We start from the raw sequence: 17,408 nt of genomic DNA, 5'->3' as shown, positions 1-17,408 counted from the left end.
AGTAGTCCACCGTCAGCCTGCATTCTCCACTGGCTTTACACACTGGCCATATGGGGCTGTTAAAAGGTGAGTGAGTTTTGCTGATCACTCCCTGACTCTCTAGTTGACGAATCAACTTATGAATGGGGAGCAAGGAATCCCTGTTGGTGTGGTACTGCCGCCTGTGCACCGTTTTTGTAGCTATCGGTACCTGTTGCTCTTTCACTTGTAGCAACCCCACAGCAGACGGATCTTCTGATACAGAACACTGCTTAATACCTTCTATGTCTACAGCAGCTATTCCAAAGGCCCATCGATACCCTTTGGGATCCTTAAAATATCCCCTTCTGAGGTAATCAGTACCAAGTATACTTGGAGCCCCTGGACCAGTCACAATAGGGTGCTTTTGCCAGTCTTTACCAGTGAGGCTGATTTCGGCCTCCAACATAGTCAGCTGTTGGGAACCCCCAGTCACCCCATGAATATAAACTGATTTTGTCCCTTGGTGACTCGAGGGCATTAGGGTGCACTGAGCACCAGTGTCCACCAGGGCCTTATATTTCTGTGGTTCTGATGTGCCAGGCCATCTAATCCACACAGTCCAATATACTCTATTATCCCTTTCCCCCTCCTGTCTGGGGGCAGGACCCCTTTATTTGTTACCTCCATTGTCTGCAGCAACTGGAGCAATCACCTTTTTGGAGAAGTTCACCTTGGTGGTTGATTTGTCTTGTAACTCTTTTACCCATGCTTGAAGTGCAGGAGTAGGTTGCTTATGCCACTTCTTCATATCTTCTCCATGGTCACGTAGGTAGTGCCACAAGGCAAAACGTGACGTGGTCTTACTGTTGTCAGTTGCTCGAGCAGGAGGACGTCTCCTTTTAATAGCTGAGATGTTGGATGACACCGGCTGGGAGGAAACCAAGTTGATCAGCCCCTACAGTAGGCTGTCTTGGGAATTCTGATCTCCACTGGATGTATCTGTTACCACCATGGATCCATCAGCATTGGGCACGGTAGACAGTTTGTCTATGATATCTTCTTGTTTGCTCTCCATTCTGCTCAGCTTTTCAGCTACCTTTGGAATGGCTGAAACACAAACTCGTAGAGGGCTTAAATGTAACTCAAAGTCTTGAAGTTTATTTATCAGTTCATTTATAAGGGGTCTTCTTTCCCCTCTGCCATACATTGCTGCAAATGTACTGGCGTACCTCTTTGGTGCAGTCTTTGTGAGTGTACGCCACATGTTTGGTGTACACCTGACTCTCTCAGGATCATGCTCTTGGTCTGGATCTGACATGTACCAATGCCTCTGTCAATGGCTGAGTCCCTAGCAATGCCACCCAGTTGGCGAGCTTCTCTACTGTCTAGCCACACACTGTTGGCCCCATTGTCCCAGCATCGAAGTAGCCAAGTGGCAATAGGCTCATTTGGTGATGTGAGAAGTCTTTTCTCAGACTTTGAATTTCATTCATTTTCAGAGATCGATCAACAAGGGTAACTTGCTCACCTCTTCCTCTGTCAGGACTTCTTGTTGCCCTCGTAGGTGTTGGTGACCGTGGTCTTACTGAGGGCCCCTCCCCTGGACTCAGGGGAGCTTCTCTTAGACCTTGGAGCCACTGCTCTGGACCTCTTTCCTCCTCTTTCTTCTGTTCTGAGTTGAGATTCGTTTCGTTTTCTGTCCTCTTACAGGGGCGGTTGACATCAATTGTGGTGCCTCCTGTGGTTGATCAGGTTGGTCAGTTCCGACGCAATCACCCTCTAGTTCTGCTTGGAGCCTGTCTTGTTCGACTATGAGAGTATCAGTTCAGATTGGAGGGTGTCTCACGCAGTTTGGAGGGTGTTGAGTTTGGATTGGAGGGAGTCTCGCTCGGATTCGAAGGCATCCCATCAAGATTGGAGATTCCTTCTCTCAGCTCGGAGATTCTCCCCTTCGGCTTGGAGACTTTCTCAGCTCAGAGACACTCTTGCCAGGTTTTGAGATTCTCTCTCCTGGCTAGGAGACTCTCATTCTCAACCTGGAGATTCTCTGTCTCGGCTCGGAGACTCTCCTGAAAACTCTCCTTTTCAGCCTGGAGACTCTCTCTTTGGGATTGCAGGGAGTCTCTCTCGATTTGGAGGGCATCTCTCTCAGACTTGAGGACATCCCTCTCAGATTGGAGGTCTTTTCTCTCAACTAGGAGACTCTCACTCAGCCCGGAGATTCTCCCTCTCAGCTCTCAGACACTCTCTCTCAATTTCACAAACTCTCTCCCTCTTTGGGATACTGTCGAATGAGGCCCGATAAGCATTAGCCAGACCCCAAATCATTTGTGCCTCCTCAGATCTGCCTGAGCGGCAACATTCCTGTCTCAAATAAATGCTTAAGCTCTCAGGGTCTTTCAGGTGTTCAGGAGTAAAGTTCCATGACACCGAAGATGTCCATCTCTCTAAAATCTCTCCCAAGCCTCTCCACACTCCCTGCCATTCAGTATTCTCTGGTTCTGGGGAAGGCTTCCTCAAAATACAATAAATACAAAAACTGACTGAAATAATGAATAGTAAATTCAGGGAGATTAACAATGTGATCAGGTGAGCATTCAAAAACTGCATAAAGGATTCAAAGGAGAGACTGGGAACCTGTTTAAAAATCCCAAGTTCTGTAAAATTAGCAGCTCCCTCTGCAAACAGGTTTAGAAGAGAAAGCAGAATCTTTTTTTTTTTTTCTCTCTTTACAGAAGCAAGATAGCAGTGCTCAAAGTTTGCAAATATCCCAGAACACTGGCAGAACGCCTAGACTTTCAAGGTCAAGTTTTCAGTGAGCACCAGTGAAAAAGATGAACTTTCCCAACGAAGCTCTCCGAGAGCAGAGAGAGATTCATTCTAGAAAGCTAAAAGACAGCCTTTGCCTGCATTCTCCACCAAGAATGTCAAGGTTTACGGGCTGGTTCGGCCCGGTTCCATGACGATCAGGGCGGAGGGATCCACAGATCCGCACCTCCGGAAAAAAAGAAAAGGGGACCCCAAAATAATTAAAAACAGCGGCAACAATCTGAGGAGAAACAAACTAATTTACTAAGTATATTATCGGAATGCAAGATAACACACTATAATACAATATAATCAGAATTGAAGCTAATAAATCAAATATAATGAGAGAGAGAATGTCCGAAAGGGTGGATAGGCCTCACCACAACGCTGAGGTGAGATGCGCAGTCCAGGTGAGACTGGGAGACTGAGCAGGGAGACCGAGCAGCGCCCACGAGGAAGGGCAGGCGAGAAAGAGCACATCAGGTGACATTGCCAGGAGTTAAACCTCCTCTCCCTGACCGCCAAGTCCCCTGGGGAATGTAGTTCTTCTTCTCTTCTGGGCAGGTACCCAGCACTTGAACATTGACAGTTAAAGTCCCAGTGCCCCACATGATGTTATGATGTGGAATACCAAAAACCAAAAAATCACAAAACCATGACATCCAAATAAATAAATAACATCCACAGCTATGTGTGTATATCCACAGCCATACTTACATACAACTTTTGAGGATAGGTTAAGTGTTCAAGGAACTAAATATGCCTATAAATTGATAATGAAGATGAGATACCATCCTAATTCAAAGTTATTCTAACATTACAGGTCAAAGAAGGTAACACATCTAACTCAAATTGTGGACTGACTAGTTCATGTGACATGTCAGGAGACAGTTTACAAGTTGAGTCGAAGAATGCCATGTGCCTGACATAATTGCTATATAGCCTCTACCATGACATTTAGGTTGGATTTCATTGCAGCAATTATGTTGTCTTTTTTGTGTGGCTTTAAAGTGGTCAGAGCAAAGGGAGAGCATGAGTGACAGTTTGCACAGATGAGGATGCAAACGGGGCAAAAAGCTCTGCTCAAGACAGCATGAAACTCCTTGGAACTGTGCAGAAATGTACCTTGTTCACAAGGTACACATTTGATGATGTTGCCTGGAGCAACTGTCCTGGCATAATGCAAGGTTTAGACCAGGCAAAGCCTCTGAAGGAGGATAGAATCCAAGCTTTGGACAACAGAGTGTACCCAGCACCTGTCTATGAGTCTGTATCCTTCTACAGGGTAGATAGGCCTTATTTGTTACCTCACATGATCTGTGACAGAGTGCAGGCACTAAAAGATAATATCCCCTAGCTGGTCATCAATGTATGCACCAGTGATACTGTTAAGGGAGAACATAACAAAGAGTGACTACAAGGCTCTGGAACCAATGTGCTATTTTACTTGTTCCTGCCAGTGGAGCAGAAAGGCTTGGGTAGGAAGGCATCCAACCTACTGGTTAACATATTGCACAGCCAGTGTTTCAGGCCGAGCTTTGGTTTTTATGACCACACTTCCCCATCAGAGATGAAAAACACTGATGTCATGGTTTTATGATTTTTGTTATTGGTATTCCACATCATAACATCATGTAGATGCACTGGGAGTTTAAGAATTAATGCTTCAGTTTCTTGGACTGCTGGTTTTTCCAGGCACCTAGTTCTGAGAAGAGAAGAACTACATACCCCCGGAGGACTTTTCATTTCCATTTTCCATTCAGAGGGAAAGATAAAACTGTCAACAAGTCACGAGACATCTCCTTTCTACTCATCTCTGCAATGTGTATGCTCCCTAGCTGTCTCGCCTTCAGCATTAGAGTAAGGCTTTCAGTTTTTGGACACACTCTCTCTCAATTCCAATAATATTATATTATATTGTGTTATCTTGCATTCTGATATCTTATTTAGTAAATTAACTTTCCTCCTCAGATTATTGCCGCAGTTTTGTTTTTGGGCCCATCTCCCTACTCTTTCCCCTTTTCCCTTTTTTCTTTTCCTGTGGCATGGGTCCATGGGTCCCTCTGCCTCATTAGTCAAAGAACCGGGCGAAAGTGGCCCGTAAACTGTTGGCAACTGGAATGGCTCAGGATGCCAGACAGAAGCTGGGGAAGCGCATCTTTGCTAAGAGGCTTTTCAGCATAGCTATGAAAACTTCAGCCTAGGTTCATCAGAGCATGGTGAACAAAGTCTAGAGAGAAGACAAGGCACAGTGAAGATGAAAGTTTCTGGTGAAATGAATGTGCACCCTTCTGTTGGAGAACTGCAAGGGCAGGGCTGCTCTAAAAGAGGGGAAGACCAGGAGCCAAGGTTGTCCACAACAGTGCCCTCAGTGAGCTCAGTAGACCAAGATTACACTGGATGCCAAAAAGAAAACTGGATGTACGCAAGCCCCTGGATCCACCGAAATCTCCAAAAGCACTGAGGTGGCTGAAAAAGCCGTGGTAAAGCTGCTGTTATCTTTGAGAGGTCATACTGATACTAATCTGGGAGGGTTTCTGATTATTTGGAGAGGCATTTAGCACAATCCTTCTCTCCCCAGAAAGCAGGGAAGAATACCCAGAAACCTATTGGCTAGTAAGCCTGAGGAAATCATCATAGGAGCTATTTCCAGGTGTATGAAAGACAAGAATATGGCTAGGGAAAGCCAACACGCATTTACCCAGGGCCTAAGAGACTAATAAATTACCACAGTGAGGCAACCCTTTTACTCCAAAGAGTGGAGAGGAGTGAGTGGCTTGGAGTTAAGCATGCTCTTTATCATAGTTTGCACAGTTACTTTGTAACCAAACAGTTGAGATATGGCTTAAATAAGCGAAAGATATTTGCGGTGGGTGAATAACTGTTAGATTATTAGGCTTAAGAGTTGTAATCAGCTGTTCAAATGTTCTGAAAGTGAGTTTAACACTTCCATTTCTTAGGGATTGATATTAAAGCCAATGTCATATAATAACTTCTTTATTTTTATTTTTTTAAAGATGGTACATCAAGAAACATACAGATTTTATTTGGTATTTTACCTGGACTGTTTTATTTGGTTTTGTGCTCCTCATTGGAACAAAGGCATAGACATCCTGAAACAAGATCTAGAAAAATCCATCAGAATCATTTGGGAGTGTTGAATGTATGACATACAAGGAGCATTTGAGATAATTGGGTTTGTTAATTGTAAGAGGAGTAGATGATCTCACTGCTGTAATCAGCTACTACATGGAAGGATGCACGTAGTGAGGCTCTACTTGGAGATGTGCAGTGATAGAAGGCCACAGTCACAGGTTGAAAACAAGGAAAATTGTGAGAGGATATTGGGAAAAGAATTTCCACTTTCAGGTTGGGTAAAATTCCAGTTTTGTGCTTACATATATTCACAATCCCCATCCTTGAGCATGTTTGTAACATGACCAGGTCTCCTGGTTTCAGCTAGGATGTAGTATCTGGTATGATGCTATATTTTGCCTATGGGAGAAAAACACACTGATTTTTCCACTGTTGCCAAGCAGTTCTGCACAGAGTCAAGGACTTTCTAGCTTCTTGTTCTGTCCTACCAGTGAAGAAAGCTGGGAGGGGACAGAACCAGGCTAAGCTAAATTGGCCAAAGGAATGGTCCATACCATATAATGTATGGAAAACTATAAAATTGTGGGGAGCTGGCCAGGGGAAGCTGCCATAGCTCAGGATCTGGCTGGGCATCTGTTGGTGGATAGTGAGGAATTGCATTGTGCAGTCTTGTGTGTAGTCTGCAAGATGAATAATTGAAAAATTCCCTGATTCCATGTTGTGTAGCTTTATCAGTTGGGAATATTCAAAAGTAGAGACTCTCAAGAAAAAAAGATTTTAGAAAGAAAATTGTAGTTGTTTTTTTGGAGCTTTTATGAAAACCAGCAGTCACCATTAACAGATTTTTTTTTTCCCAGGAAGAAACACAGTCATGTTATATGATCTTTTTGTATGAGCAAGAAAAGAGTTTCAGCATGGTAAAGGCTGTTTTTCTTTGTGGTTATTAAATTTGTCATCTGCATAATGAAAAGAGGCTTCTAAAGAAATCCTTAATATGCCATCTTAATGTACATTCATTCAAGGCCTTTTTATGTAACTTTTTCTTCTGAGATTTGAAAGCAGACATATCTACATTACACCATAACAACAGCAATTAATACCAAGTTTGTGTTAATGCTTCTCCTCCCTGTAAATATATTGTTGCTCTGGTACAGACTTCCTATTTTAGGACTATTTTGTGTTGTTCAAAAATGCTTTTCCCCCATACATCTGGAATCAGAGTTCTTCTAGGATGGGTTTCTGAAGTATTTCAAGAGTAAAACAAAACAAGATACTATTAGAGCTAAGACTAAATGGTGGCTACTTTGCGGTATTTTTGCTGGGGCAGGGAGTTAGCAGCACCATGATGTTTCCAAGACTGAAATAATTCTAGGGTAGTTTTGGCCACAAAGATGATCAGAGCACTGAATCACTTCTCCTATGAGGAAAGATTGAGAGAGCTGGATTTGTTTAGTCTTGAGAAAAGAAGGCTCTGGGAAGACTTTACAGTGGCCTTCTGATAGCTAAATGGAGAACACAGAAAAAAATGAAGAGGGGCTCTTCATCAAGGAGTGTAGTGATAGTATCATAGAATCATAAAATATCCTGAATTGGAAGGCACCCACAGGGATCATTTAGTCAACTCCTCAATCTACACAGGACCATGCAGAAATCAAACCCTATGTCTGAGAGTGTTGTCCAAATTCTTCTTGAACTCCAGAAGCCCTGCTGCCATGATCACTGCCCTTAGTTCCAGTGCCCAATCACCTGAGAAGTGAACAACTTTTTCCTAATATCCAACCTAAAACTGCTGTTGCAGCTTCATACTATTCTCTTAGGTCCTGTTGATGGTCATCAAAGAGCACAGATTAGCACCTGACCCTGTGATCCCTTCGTGAGGAAGCTGTAAGCTGCCCTGAGGCCTCCTTTCAGTCTCCTTTAGGCTGATTATTAATAATAATTAATTATTATTAATTATTAATAATGTCATTGCACTAGAAGTCAGTTGTTCAGTGGTCGTGATAGCTGCCAAATATTACATGATGCATATTCAGGAATAATCCCTCTGCCAGTACTTTCAAATAATTCTGGCAAGGTTTGTATTTCTATTTTAAACTGTGTAAACGGAAATTGCTCTCATTCTTTCAGATTTGAGGACAGTGCATGCAGGACCCTGAACTTCTAGGTGTGGGTGAGAGGAGCGGATTCTGTCCCACAGTGGAACAAGTCCAAGACCTCTTCTTGAAACTGAATATATATAAGTCTATGGGGCCAGATAATATGTGTCCCATGGTTCTGAGAAAGATGGCTGATGTGGTTGCTGAGCCACTCTCCATCATATTTGAAAAATCATGGCTGTTGGTAAAATCCACGGTGACTGAAAAAAAGGGAAACATTAATCCTATTTTTAAGAAAAGGAGAAAGGAAGACCTGGGAAACTACAGACCAGTGAGCCTCACCTCTGTGCCTAGGGAGATCATGGAGCAGATCCTCCTCATTACCATGTTAAGGCACATATGAGATGAAAAGGTGATCTGAGACAACCAGCATGGCCTCAGCAAGGGCAGAACTTGCATGACCAATCCAATGGCCTTCTGTGATGGAGTGGCAGCCTCAGTGGACAGGGGAAGGGCCATGGATGTCATCTACCAAGACTTCAACAAAGTCTTTTACATGATCCCTTCTCTCTAAATTGGAGAGGTATGGATTTAAAGGATGGACTGCTCAGTAGATTAGAAATTGGCTGGCTGGATGCAGCCAAAGGTTTGTGATTAGTGGTTCTGTGTTAGGGTGGAGGCCGATCACAAGCGGTGTTGCGCAGGAGTCAGTCCTGGGACCAGTGCTCTTCAGTATCTTCATCAATAACATAGATGATGGCATTGAGTGCTCCCTCAGCAAGTTTGCAGATGACACCAAGCTGAGCGGTGCAGTCAATACACGGGAAAGAAGGGAAGCCATGCAGAGGGACAAGAAGTAGGCCCATGAAAACCTAATAAGGATCAATAAGACCAAGTGCAGGGTGCTGCACTTGAGTTGGGGCAATCCTGGGTATTTCACAGAATTACAGAATCACAGAATTGTAGGGGTTGGAAGGGACCTCCAGAGATTGAGTCCAACCCCCCTGCCAAAGCAGGTTCCCTACACCAGGTCACACAGGTAGGCATCCAGGCAGGTCTTGAACATCTCCAGAGAAGGAGACTCCACCACCTCCCTGGGCAGCCTGTTCCAGTGCTCCGTCACCCTCACTGTAAAGAAGTTCCTTTGCACATTTGTGCATAACTTCCTATGCTGCAGTTTCTGGTTGTTTCCCCTTGTCCTGTCTCCACTCACCACTGAAAAGAGTCCGGCCTCGCCATTCTGCCCCCCACACCTTAGATACTTATAGACCTGGATCAGGTCCCCTCTCAGTCTTCTTTTGTTGAGGCTGAACAGACCCAGTTCACTCAGCCTTTCTTCATAGGGGAGATGCTCCAGGCCCTTCACCATCTTTGTGGCCCTCCGCTGGACTCTTTCCAAGAGATCCCTGTCTTTTTTGTACTGGGGAGCCCAGAACTGGACGCAGTACTCCAGATGAGGCCTTACCAGGGCAGAGTAGAGGGGGAGGATCACCTCCCTCGACCTGCTGGCCATGCTCTTTTTAATGCATCCCAGGATGCCATTGGCCCTCTTGGCCACAAGGGCACACTGCTGGCTCATGGCCAACCTGTCGTCCACCAGGACACCCAGGTCCCTCTCCGCAGAGCTCCCTGCCAGCAGCTCATCCCCCAACCTGTACTGGTGCATGCAATTATTCCTCCCCAGATGCAAGACTCTACACTTGCTTTTGTTAAACCTCATCCGGTTTTTTCTGCCCAGCTCTCCAGCCTGTCCAGGTCTCGCTGAATGGCAGCACAGCCTTCAGGCGTGTCAGCCAATCCTCCCAACTTCGTATCATCAGCAAACTTGCTGAGGGTGGCCACTCAAGGTCAAGATTCATCAAGTTCATTGATGAAGATGTTGAACAAGACCAGACCCAGCACCGACCCCTGAGGAGGAACACCGCTGGTTACAGGTCTCCAGCGATGACACTCTGCGCGCTGCCAGTCAGCCAGTTTTCAACCCACCTCACTGTCCACTCATCTATCCCACACTTCCTCAGCTTTGTTATAAGGATGTCATGGGGGACAGTATCAAATGCCTTGCTGAAATCAAGGTAGACTACATCCACTGCTCTCCCTCCATCCACCCAGCCAGAGACAACATCATAGAAGGCTACCAGATTGGTCAAGCACAACCTCCCCCTGGTGAACCCGTGCTGACTACTCCTGATAACCTCCTTTTCTTCCAGTTGTCTGGAGATGACATCCAGCACAAGCTGTTCCATCACCTTTCCAGGGACAGAGGTGACGCTGACTGGCCTATAATTGCCTGGATCTTCCTTCTTGCCCTTTTTGAAGACTGGAGTGACATTGGCTATCCTCCAGTCTTCAGGCACCTCCCCCATCCTCCAAGACCTCTCAAAGATGACTGAAAGCAGTTCAGCAATCACCTCTGCCAGCTCCCTCAGCTCCTGTGGATGCATCCCATTGGGTCCCATGGATTTGTGAACATTGGTGTTGCCTAGGCACTCTCAGACCACCTCTTCCCTGACTGAAGGGAGGTCTTCCATTCCCCAGATCCTCTCACTAACCTCCAGGGTCTCGGACTCCCGAGGGGGAGCTTTTTCACTGAAAAAACTGGGGAAAGATCTCGAGAGCAGCCCTGTGGAGAAGGACTTGGGGATCCTGGTGGACGAGTAGCTGGACATGAGCCAGCAGTGTGCAATTGCGGCCTGGAAGGCCAACTGTGTTCTGGGCTGCATGAAAAAAGGGGTGGCCAGCAGGGAGAGGGAGGTGATTGTCCCCTTCTACTCAGCTCTTGTGAAACCCCATCTGGAGTACTGTGTCCAGGCCTGGGGCTTCCAGTACAGGAAGATTTTGGAGTTCTTGAAGCGGGTCCAGAGGAGAGCCACTAAGATGTTCAGAGTTCTGGAGCAGCTCTCCTATTTAGAAAGGTTGAAGGAACTGGGCTTGTTTAACTTGGAAAAGAGAAGGCTGCAGGGAGACCTCATTGTAACCTTCCAGTACTTGAAGTTTTACATATAAAGAGGAGGGGGAATTATTTTTTATGAGGGTGGACAGTAATAGGACAAGGGGGAATAGTTTTAAACTGAGACAGGGAAGGTTTAGGTTAAATTTCTGGAGGATCTGAAGTTTCCAGATCCTCTAGTGGAAGGAGTTTATTTAGTCTCCTTGATTTTCCTTTTTTTTTTTTTTTTGGATTCGTCAGGGATCCAAAGATCCTGCTGATTGAAATCCTTTTCACCATCTTATGATATATTTCTCAATTTTAGAAGGGAGATTCCATTTGAACATGAGTCAGTTTGCCCCATCAGAGCTGTAATTTTATTTTCCAGTTGTTTGATACAGACTTTTAGAAGGTCATTTTTGTCTTTCATTCCTTCCTCAGATGAACGACCATGCGGTCGTTACTAGTAAAAAGTCTGAAGTGCAAATCTTAATGAGGAGCAGCTGAGCAAACTGGAATGGCTTAGTCTGGAGAAAAGAAGGTTCAGAGAAGACCTTATCACTGTCTACAACTACCTGAAAGGATGTTGTGCCAAAATGGGACTTGTGCCCTGCTCCAGCCTAATTAATGATAGGACTACAGAGAATGGCCTCAAGTTATGCCAGGGGAGATTCATTTTGGACATTAGAAAAAAACTTCCCTAAAAGAGTGGTCGGGTTCTGGAATGGGCTGCCCAGTGGGTAGTTGAATCACCATCCCTGGAAGCGTTCAAGAAACATTTAGATATTTAGTGGGAAAATATTAGTGGTAGGTGAATGATTTTGGAGGTGTTTGCCAACCTTGGTGATTCTATGATTTTAGTAAAAACAGCTCAGCTTTACCTCAGCTGGGGACAGTGGTGAGATCTCTCTCCAGCTTTCACTATTGAAATCCGTATGCTGTTCAGTGTTAAACAAAACTAGACTTTGTGTCTAGAGTGCAGAACTGTGAGGGTTTTTTTTAACATACTTTGTTCTCTGCTTCTTTATTTTTTTTTATTTTTATTTGATCCTCAGTTTACAGACATTCAAACTATTGAGCATTCTGTTCCCTGTACATCTGTCTCCTCAGAGAAGAGCTGTGTTGCTTGCATGATGTTAAAATCCATTTTAAATGCAGGATAGATAGAAAACCATATAAGAATACCAGCTGGTAATCTGTGTAACATGAGAATGTTAGCTACTACTACAGAATAGACTTGTTTTTTTTCTCAGATCACACTGAGGAGATAGTTGACAGTTAACATAATATAACTAGTGTAACTTAAAATAGAGATGTTTTAACTCAGGAGTTTCTGTGCTCATATTTGCCATACAAGTAGAAAAAGCACAAAAATATGCACAAAATAGTGAAATGTGTGGGCTGATAAGATGGACTTTTTTTTTTCTTTTGTATTCTGTGTTTTCTGTTTCTTAACTTTTCCCTGATTAATTATGCTAGTGCTTTAAATTTGTAGGGTTTTTTCCTCAAAAGGATATTGGAATTAGAGAAAGAAGATACCTCTGTGGGGTACAGAGGTGTTATTATTCAATCTTAAAGGTGAGAGGTCTTGTATTTGATAAATAATAGGATTTTGACTGCATTTAGTCTAAGTCATAGTACTCAAGTACAATAATGACTTTACTCCCCATAATGGATAATATGTATGTATTATCCAGATTGATGGGAAAATGAAAAGATGGATAGGAGAATCCAAATGCAGTTTATGCTAGTTTTTTTTAACGCAAAATCTCATCCCACTAGAGCCATACAATATTCTTTATATCTATCTGCCTGAGTTATGTTGTTTTGTGGAGGTGAAATATATGATGGGTTTCAATCAGAGGTCTGGATCAGCATGAATTCTGTAGTAGGATGTGTCCTATGGTGACATGGCACTCCAGAAAAATTTAAGTCAGATAATCTCATCACAAAAATTCTCCTGTAAAAACTCAGGCCTAAGATCATGACACTGAATGGGTTTATCATATCCCCTATCATGCACCAACTTCTGGTAAAATTGAACGATACGGTGAGTTGTTAAAAGCTACATTGAAAGCAACGCACCCATTTAAGAACATTTAAGCACTGAGAGAAGCATTTGACAGAAGCCACCTGGTTGGTCAACACTTGAGGATCTATCAGTCACGATGGTCCTGCCCAATCCAGCTCCCTGCATACTGTAGAGGAAAATAAGGTTCCTGTAGTACATGTAAAGCGCATGTCGGGAAGAGCAATTTGGGTCCTCCCAGCTTCTGGAAAGGGCAAACCTCTCTGTGGAATTGTGTTTGTTCAGGGGCCTGGGTCCAATTGGTGGGTGATGCAGAAAAATGTGGATATTCAGTGTGTACCACAGGGGAATTTAATGTTGTGGGAGTGCAGTCAGTAATTCCATGCGTGTATATATATGTGCGTATGTACGTGTGTGTGTGTGTTTAATGCATGTTAATTATTGTTTGTTTGTGTATATATATATATATGTTAAGCATGATGTAGTGATGTGAGATAAGGGGTGGAATGTCATGGTTTTATGACTTTTGTTATCAGTATTCCACATCATAACATCATGGAGTGCACTGGCAGTTAAAGAGCTAAAGCTCCAGTTCCATTGTCAATATTTCCAGGTATCTAGTTCTCAGTAGAGAACTACAACTCCCAAGAGGCTCACTGTTTCATTTCCATTTTTCATTCAGCAGGAAAGATAAAAGCTGTTCACAAGTCAGGAGATGCCCCTTTTTTTTCCCTCTTCTTGCTCATCTGTTGTTGTGTGTTCCCTAGCCATCTCGCATTCAGTGTTAGAGTAGGGCCTTTAGTTTTGGACACTCTCTGTTTCTCATTTTATTTGATTTATTAGCCTCAATTCCAATTATATTGTATATTGTGTTATCTTGCATTTTGATATATTATTTAGTAAATAACTTTCCTCAGATTGTTGCCACTGTTTTTTTTTTAGACCCATCTCCTTACCCTTCCCGTTTTCCCTTTTCCCCTTTTCTGGGGCGTGGGTCCTTGGGTCCCCCTGCTTCATTAGTCACGGAACTAGCTGAACCAGCCTGTTTTGATATGTGCCCCCTCCCCCTTTTCTTTTTTTTTTGGACTGTTTTTTTTTCAGCCTGCTGTTTTCCTGTCATGGACACAGATCTAGAGATAACTCCGTGACACTGTATATGTGAATTATCTTTTTTTTGTGTGTGTCGTATATAGAATGCTGTTGTCTACTTTCTTTGTACCCAAAATAAATACCACCTCTGGGCATACCAGTCATTTTCTGAAGGTGTATGTGTTTTTCTACAAAAGCAGCCCAGGATGATAGAAATTCTGAGTATCTTAGGAAAAACTGAAAATTATAGGACAGGGAAATTCTAACTGATTTGCAATTTGACCCGAGGTCGCCTGGTTAAGGTGCTAAAAAACTCTTGAATGTAATTCTAAATAGCTATAGGGTAGTGAGTATTTTAGGGAGGAATAACTTATATATCTATATGCGTCTTTCTTAAGCATGGATAACCCAGACATTAAATACAAGACTCCTTATTAGAGTATGAAAATATGGATTCATATTTGCATTTGCATATTTGCATTTGCACTAGCAGGTATGGACCTGGATAATTTCTTAGTCAAAGAACATATTGTCAGCCTGACAATTAAGGCAGTCCACTGTAGTACAAATTGAAGCAATCTGGTATTGCAGTTGTGCTTTTCAATGTAAAGAGTCAGTCATGGGAAGCCTCACATTAGATTTTCAGGGTTTTTTTTGTTGTTGTAAAAATGTTAGGCATTCATAAATCATTGCCTATTGCCATAATTTGTTGGTTTTCTTCTCAATAGTTGCCATTTAACTAGTTCTATTAAGACTTTAGGGTGAGTGTATCAGGTAGCTTAATAACAGATGATCCAGAGGTATTACAGGTGTGTATACTCTCAAATTAATGAAAGAGCATCTGTACATACTACCTCTTACTTACAGATGCTCTTTTAGTAGGTGTTTGGTTACTTGATTTGTGATTAAAAAAAAAAAAAAAAAGTTAGATATAGGGAAATTAAAGCTATTTCTAGGCCTTACTTGAAATATTTAATTTCATTTCTTACATCTGTTAAACTTTTGAGTCATGCATGTGTCAGTAAACCAAACAAATTGCATCTGGGATAAGAAAAGAAAGCAATTAACTTAGTGTGTTTACTTTTGCAGGCGGGTGACCTTTGAGGCTAACATGCATTGTATATAGAGGCTAGCTCAAAGTATATCTCTGTTGAATGCCTACAGAGTACAGTACACAGTGCAATAAATGAAATTCCAGTAACAGTCTTGTGGGTTTATTTTCAGCTGAACTTAACTTCCATTTTAATGAACTTTACAAAGACAGACATAAAACTGAATCTGTGACTCAGTAGTGGGCATAGACTGTGCTTTCCTTGGAAGTAGCCTGCAGAATAAACTCCAACTTTATCAGATATTTGAGAATCCATGCATAAGCAAGTTGTTCTAAGTGTCCTTAAATAGGTCAAGCGTCAGCAAATATTAGTTCACAACAGATCAAAAAGTTAGGAATCTAATAATGAATCATAAATCTATAAGAATCCAGGTTTCGTGACTTCTTCTGTGGCATAGTGCTTCTTCCTAAAGAAAATAATAGTAATCTGAAGTAATTAAGTCTGAATAACAGTTGTGGGATTTTTTTTTTGTTGTTTGTATTTGCTGTTTTTTGTTGTTTTTGTTTTTGCATTGAAAAAATTGCATACAGGAAATATTACATTGATTCAGTGTTGGCATGGAGCGCTGAGTCCTTCAGAGTAGGCTCACTGCATTATACCCAGATGAGTCCAATGGTCAATGGGATTCATATTCCTTACATACAGTATTTACATACAAGTTTTCTTTCACTGTGTACATATGATCCAGGTTGACAGTGGTTTCCTCAAATAGTGATGCTACTGTGTGACAGTCACAATCTGTGGGAGTTACCTGACCCACAGGTATGTGAATACCACAAGAATGGGTTCATAGTATTTCATAATAAAAAAAATTGAGATTTTGTTTCCATGAATTTCTTAGTATATGTTACTACTAATTACTACTAGTAAGGCAAGTATATATTGAAAGTTGCAACACAATTACTGTAAGTAAAGCAACTATGTACTTATGATTAGTTAGTTATTTGTGTGCCTGTACATAAGGGTACTCAAACCAGATGCTGATCCAGACTGCTCACTGTTCAGTCCCATCACATTGTGGAAATCATCTGAGGTAGAAAGCTGTTTTATGAAACCCTACAAGACAAGTCATAGAAACTGTTGAAGGTGAATTGAGCTAATTTGCAGAAGTGAAGGCTACCCAGCTAGCTTTAGATATCACTGAATGAGAAAAGTGGTCAGTGCTGTACCTGTGTATTGACTTACGAATGCTGACAAATGCCATGTGCTTGCAACAACAGAAGCAGAGCAACTGGCAGAGTTGCAGTGGCAACAGTGCAGAGGCAAGCCTATCTGAGCCACTACACTGTAGAAAGATATAGCTGCCAGAGGAGAGAACCTGGATGTGTAAGTACATCATGTAGATTCTCACATACTCAATTATTATGCCACAAAAGAACATCAAAGCAATGAGCAGGTGGATCAGGCTGCTAGAATTGGAATGACTCAGGTAGAGTAGGATTGGTAGTGTAAGTTGTTCATAGCTTGCAGAAGGAGGTAAACTAGGTGTAGATCAAGAAAAGAGAAAGGTAATAGAGCAGGAAGACAACAAGGGCATATGGGAAGAGGAAGAGAAGCTCACTTATCTCTTAAGCCAGAATGAAGACAAATTGAGTCAGCAAAGAAAAATACAGAATCATAAGGATTCACAACAAACAACTTTGAATACTATCATATGTGAGGAGAAATATTTTTATCATTAAAAGGTTTAAACTAAAAGAAGATAGATTTAGATTGACATTAGGAAGAACTTACTTACTTAGAGAGTGGTGAGGTACTGGAAGACATGGTCCAGAGGAGTCACAGATGCCTCATCTCTGGGAGAGTTCATGGCTGTGCTTGATGGAGCCCTGGGCACTTTGATCTAGGGGGTGCAACCTTGTCCACAGCAGGGGCACTGGAGTTCATTGGTTTTTAAAGTCCCTACCAACCTAAGCCATTCTGTGTTTCTCTGAAAAGTAGATTTGGCGCAGAACTATAATACTCCTCTTTAGAATATCGCAGGTTTAATGAAAACACAGCTAACTGTCTACTGATTTCACTGCACAGTGATCACAGATCAGATGGGAAGTTCTGTATCAGCCATTTTAAACAAATATTAAAAAATAGCCAGCTTTCAGTCCCACTGTAGTATATACATCACTCTTGGCCATTCTTCAAGAGACCTGCCATATGACTATGGTAGAGAACTTTATTTCTTTAACCAAATATTGTTAAGAGTGATGAGAAGAAAAGAAAAAAAGTTAATTTTGTACTTTATTAACTTTGCATTTCCTCTGGGTTCTGCCACTGGCAGAGAGTAGTGTAAG

At 42.4% G+C, this 17,408-nt stretch overlaps 1 protein-coding gene across 5 annotated transcripts in view; it reads left to right on the top strand.

Moving 5' to 3' along the window:
* Nucleotides 1-17,408, top strand: part of TSPAN9 (tetraspanin 9) — a 141,191-nt gene that overhangs the window by 115,346 nt on the left and 8,437 nt on the right. The window lies entirely within an intron of this gene.

This window comes from Lagopus muta, chromosome 1 (genome assembly GCF_023343835.1).
Source record: "Lagopus muta isolate bLagMut1 chromosome 1, bLagMut1 primary, whole genome shotgun sequence".
NCBI classification, from domain to species: Eukaryota; Metazoa; Chordata; class Aves; order Galliformes; family Phasianidae; genus Lagopus; species Lagopus muta.
Note: the sequence above shows the minus strand (reverse complement) of the source record. Positions and strands in the feature narration are given on the sequence as shown.